The 6,202-nt window shown below is 44.9% G+C and overlaps 1 pseudogene; it reads right to left on the bottom strand.

Moving 5' to 3' along the window:
- Positions 1-2,776: 2,776 nt before the first annotated feature.
- Positions 2,777-3,131, bottom strand: LOC144683256 (ATP synthase F(0) complex subunit e, mitochondrial pseudogene; annotated as a pseudogene).
- Between the last annotated feature and the right edge of the window lie 3,071 nt (positions 3,132-6,202).

The raw sequence follows: 6,202 nt of genomic DNA, 5'->3' as shown, positions 1-6,202 counted from the left end.
CATTGACAGGTCGGCGGTCGCACAGCTGATTCGGCTGCACCTCCGCCGACCTGAAAATGGAAATGACGTCGGGGTGACGTCGGGAGTTCCACCTGACGTCATCCCGCATCATTTTACGTGTCGCCGACCGGATGATCCTGCCCAATGGGATGTAACATCATAAAATGTCCCAAGGCGCGATGTAAATTGTTCTTTGTTGTGCTGAACTGCTGCTTGATGGGGAGGGTACACTGAGTGCCAAGTTGGACAACCCTTGTGACAGCTACCTAATGCAGCATAATATCCTAGACTTTGGTCATGAAACAAGGGAGTCAGATGATGAGGTCTATCACATGCATTCATATTCTTTCTTCACATTTGGTTTCCTTTCATTTCAATTTTGCTTGGTTCATCACCAAAAGCAGTCAACAGGTTGAAAAGCCTTTTAAGTCACTTTAAAAGTTATAAGAACTTTTAGCCCTAGTGCAGTTATTTCACTTTAAGAAGCCACAGCCCATTGAAATTCACCTGCAAGATGATTAGACCCCAAAGCTTCACACGGTGCTGAAATAAATCATGGAAATGAACTGATGCAGGAAAATTTCATACAATCACACTGCATTTCTAGTTAGGGCTTAAATCTGCTAACTTTGCAGTTTGGATGGATTCAATAACACTAGAATATGTGAACTACATAATAGATATGGATTTACTTTCTCTTTTACCAGTCAGACACAGAGAGAGTGCAATGAAGGGTGTTAAATCTTCCAATGCCTAAAACATGTATTTTCCCCTTCAGTGTATATCTTCTTGAACCATTCCTAATTGCCTGACTATGCCATGACACCTAATTTGTGTCTGTTCTATTGCAGTGCATAGCTGCTCTTGTAGTAAAATTATATGTTTTATTTAAGTTCCTGAAACATTTTAATAAGGTCTTTTTTAATATATATTCTTTCGTGAGATGTTGGCATCAGCATCACTGGCAAGGCCAGCATTTGTTTCCCCTCCCTAATTGCCATTGAACTGACTGGCTTGCTGGGCCATTTCAGAGGGCAGTTAAGAGTCAAGCACATTGCTGTGGGTCTGGAGTCATATGTAGGCCAGGCCAGGTAAGAACAGTATATTTTCTTCCCCAGTTAAGGGCATTAGTGAACCTGGTGGGTTTTTAAACAACAATGATAGCTTCATGGTTACTGATATATATTTATATATATTTATGAATATGAATATATTTATATTCCAGATTTATTGGGCAGAATTTTGCCCTCGGATGGCGTGCGGGCCCCACCGGCTCGGCGGCAGGCGGTCAGCTGACCCCCACCACCGAAATGGGGCCCGCCGCCATTTTAAGTGCATCCCCAACAGGAAGCGCTATGCACTTCCTGTTCTGGGGAGGGAGGGAATCCCCACCTGTCAAAGTGCGCTCTTTCACTCATTCACACAAAAGAGCGCACTGCTCTCTGAGGCAAAGTCCTACCTCAGGGAGATTCGTGACAGGTAAGTTAAGTGTAAAAATAGAAACATTAAAAAATTATTAACATGTCCCCCTCATGTGAAGAGACCCTTAAGTATCACTCTCAGAAAGGGAGTAGGCAGGTGGTCCAGAAAGTCAACTCCTAGAGTCTGGGCCCAAAAACCTGGTACCAGTGCCACAAGAAGTCTAATGACCTTACGTGGGTGGTCAATGTTAGTGAATGCATCTTCATGTGATATTTTCTACCCACCACAACAGCCAATTACACTGCTCAATGTACCACACCCCTATCATTCACTCAGCAATTCTATACTAGCCTCCAAGGTATGTGCAGTGTTAATATCTGAGCTGGTGTCTGCGAGTGTCAGATCAGGGACAAGGTCTCTCCATTGGTTCTGTACTCTTGCTGTCTTTCCTTTTCTTATACTTCCTGGCACTCAGGGCCCCTTCATACACCTACTAATGTGGCCAGCTTAATACCTACCTCTCATTGCTTCCACGTAACCACAACTATTCAGCTAAGCAGGCACATTACCCAAACACAGTGCAACACAACTACTGATATTCTGTCCCCTATCTTACAGGATAAAGTGGTGCACAGTAGACGGGACCAGAGCAGAACAAGCAGTGGACAAGGGCAGCTGCATCTTCTGTACCCTAAAGAGGAGTTTGTTCTCTGTATCATGGTGCCAGCCACAACAGAGCCTGTAGCATTCGGCAGCGCTGAGAACATGGAGTTTAACACGATGTTCCTGCTTTTTGCCCCTTCTCAACTCTCAGCTTATCCTTCTGCCTTCTGGCATGATGAGCAACCTGCTAATAGTGTGACCGTGAACCTCTTGCTTCCCACCCAAGACCACCTTCCCTCACACCAACATTCCCCTTCTGAATTCCTGCTTTCAGACACCCAAGAACTGCCGCTAAAGCAAAATATGGTGCATGTTGGAAACCTAAAATAAAACAGAAGATTCTGGAAATACTCAGCAAGGGCAGACAACATCTGCGGAGAGAGGAACAGAGTTAACATTTCAGGTCAATGTCCTTTCATCAGAACTGCTGCCTGCCAAGCCACAGGATCCCCAAGAACAGGAAAGACAGCAAGAATACAGAACCTTGTCCCTGATCTGACACTCGCAGACATCTGCTCAGATATTAACACTGCACATTCCTTGGAGGCTAGTATAGAGCGGGGATCAGCAGGTAGTGGATCATCTGGCACAAGTGGTCTGCAACCAGACCAGGGTAATGGAGGTTTCATTTGCCAGTTCGCCAGGTGGTGTAATGTCGAATGAGTTTTTTTTTTGTTCAAATAAAATTTATTCTCGCTCATTGGAAAAGCAGAGGAAACATGTGAGCTGAATAGATACATCTGACAAGTCCATGCTGGCAGACCAAGAGGGCAGCATGCTGACACTTCGTCTGTTTTTAATGATAATCATTTCAAAATAGTGTCCTCATTAGCTTCCACCAATTGTTTCGCAATGCACTCACGCTCCTCTCACTTCAGCCTCAATTCTCCTCTCCTCTTCAGCAATAGGCTTTAGATAATCATATCACTTCTTCCCATAGATGATACCAGCCAGCAATGCTGAATACCTAACCGTCTTGATGAAAGGCGACACCTGCACCGCAGGAACCATGGCGACCATCACTGAGTCTCACCGGGAGGAAGAAGAAACCAAATGAGTATTGCTGCACAGGACTCAGATAGCACGGCATAGAGGAGGGCACTTAATGGACATGCACACAGAGATGCTGGCTGCAATGGTTGGCTTGCCAGACAGACACTAGTCACTGTCAAGGAGCATGAAGCAGTCCAGCTCCAACTTGGCAGAAGGCGTGGTGCAGAATTTGCCCCCTCTGCCACCTTTGCTCCATCTCCATGGGCTGGATCTTTTGGATGGTGGGGTCTACCAGCCCACTCTTGAAAAGGTCAGCAAGGAACTCACCTCGACTCCTGACAACTGTCCCTCAGCTAGTTAATACTCTATGGAGCATTAATTCACTGGAGACAGGACTTCCGCCCCCATACCCAAGAGGAAGTCCGCCTCAGAGAGCTGCTGGTCAATCTGATATGACAGCCCCTCTCTAGTCCCAGCATCACATGCTTGGACTACATCCAGTACCGGCAATGAAGTGCCAGGAGCTGGATAAAAGGTGAGCACTGGGAGGCTCTTGACAAGGTCAAGGCAGGAGGCCTTGCATGGTGGCAGGGGGAGGTGAGGGTGACGGGAGCTGGGTTCCAAAAAAAAGGGAAGGATGAGACATCTGGATGGGGCAGACCTTGTTGGGGGGGATCTTTGTTTGGGAAAGGGAACACTTGAGGGAGGGAGGCAACCCCCCACCCTTCCCACCTGAGGCCCAAGCAGGCTAACCTCCTTCTACGCAACACATTATTCCAGTGATCAGGGCACCGCCAGTGCTGACCTCCTCCTGCCAGCCTGAAAATTGCAGCCAATGGGAAGCGGCACTTCAGTAACCATTAATTGGCCAATTCATGGCCTCAGTTGGGCCGATGTCAGGCAGGCTGCCCCAGGCCTTGTCTGCCCCCACCCCCATAAAATCACAGCCAGGTCAGAGGTGGACAGGTAGGCAGCAGGAAGGACCCGTGCAGAATTTCACTGGCTCGCCACCTGCAAACTCACCAGCGGGAAACCATAAAATTCTGCCCCATGTCATGCTGAAGGCCCAAAGGCATTGCAACTGATGTGCCCTGGCTGATGCAGCATTTATGTGCACAGGCCACTTACTCCTCTTCACCTCTGTCCCCCAAAACACCACCCCACCCTGGGTCCCACACGCCCACCGCAGACCCCGTCCCTGATATGATGTGGCAATGCCTTGCAAATCCAGGAACTCATCAAAACAACTAAAAAAAAAACTCCACAGTTCTTTCAGATACACTGTAATTGAAAATGTTCCATAGAATTACCTCATCTGCAATCAGAGTGCCTGTCCCTTTAAATAATGTTACTTCAGGGTCCATCTTATAGCTTCACCATTATTTTATCTTTAGTAAAATACGCAAATGCCACCTGGACATTTGTTGCCCAAATTTAGGATGCTGGCATCACACCAATCGGTTAGACTGTGTGAAGGGAGGATGGTGCTGAATCAACTCCTTCTGGCACACACAGTGGATGCACCTGCCTGAGCTTTCATCCTGGCAGAATGCCAGTTAGGCCAAGCAAGAAACTGCTACCAGCATGAGGAATACAGGTAAAACAACACAAGGCCTTTGTAGCGCTTCTACAAGTGGCGCAGTGCGAGGCAATTTCTAGTCTTTGACAGCAAACAATGCTTCTGTTTCTTTTGTTGCGTCACAGACTCAACACAGACTTATATCTGTAGTCCACCAACATTTATATCGAAGGAAGTGCCCTGATCACTGGAATAATGTGTTGTGTAGAAGGTGAGTCGTCTGTATTCATTTCTCATTGTGCTAATACAAAATACAAATGAGTCAAACCAAGTAGAAGTTCAGTGGAAATGCATAGGTGTTAAAAAGATAATTAGTGGAGATTTGCGTGGGCCAGTGCATTGAAATCTGGGATCATTTCTGAGACTAAATTTTGAATCTAGCTCATTCTGCTTAAATAGAAACCTCCTTAAAGTTTATCTCAATAGCAACAGCTAGAAATGAAAAGGGGTCGAAACCGATTCAGCTTCATTTTAAATAAGAATGAATCAACATCAGAAATCCGCTCACAGTTTTTAATTAAATTTGTAATATCAGCCATATAGATCACAGCTGGGGGTTCGGTGGGCTAATAGAAGTGTACTAGGATATTATGGCACAGTGGTTATGGTACTCGAGTAGCAACTCAGTAGTCATGAGTTCGAATATCCTGATCACAAGTAGTGGAGTTGAACTTAGTAATGTCTAATCATTTCTGGGTTAGCATTAGATCAATGAGTGGTTCCACACTAATTATTTAACACTTAGTGGGTGAAATGCATCTTCAGTCATGGCACAAGTCAGACCAATCGGCAGCCTATTTTACACTCTGCTTAATGTTGTGTCCCACAGGTGTCAATGGATAAACTAACCAAACTAAGTATGAAACAAGCTGCTAATTTGCTATGCCTGGTTACCGCTTTCACACATGACAAATTTATACCCTAAACAATTACAAAACTAGGGAAAATTGAGCTTGCAAATCATCTTTATTAATGGGGGCTCTGTCATTTTGTCTTAAGTTAAATAATTTTCAAATAAAAGCTTTCTCCCTGAGACTAACGATAGACTACAATATTTATGTACATATTTTCTTCTTGTGTAACATTCACCTATAATCAAAGCATTGACAGTTGTTAGGAGGATGTGCAATTTTAAAAAAAAGATACATCTTCTATTTCTTCTTTCTCTGGCTGGATTTAAAAATAAACAATAAACTGCAATCTTATTAAGACAATGGAAGGCTGCCAGCAAGCCATAATATACAACTTGCACTTCACCCAAGTGGGATGAAAAAGGGAACAGACACCTAAAACCCCCTGAGGAGCATGAATGATCCCAGCTCCTGTTGACTTTCACACTGTCCTGAAGCTCTTCAAATTTTTCTGTGATGAGACATCAAAATACAATTACTTGTTTTAAAAGACAATGACTACGACAGACATAGATTAATCACATTCCTCTGGAATATACAGCCAACAGGACTTTAAGAACGGTTCACCAAGCCAGCGAGATGAGAGATCAGAACGCTGCACTGAAAGGCTGCTGTTTCTCTCTCTCTCTCTCTC

This window comes from Cetorhinus maximus, chromosome 8 (genome assembly GCF_964194155.1).
Source record: "Cetorhinus maximus chromosome 8, sCetMax3.hap1.1, whole genome shotgun sequence".
NCBI lineage: Eukaryota > Metazoa > Chordata > Chondrichthyes > Lamniformes > Cetorhinidae > Cetorhinus > Cetorhinus maximus.
Note: the sequence above shows the minus strand (reverse complement) of the source record. Positions and strands in the feature narration are given on the sequence as shown.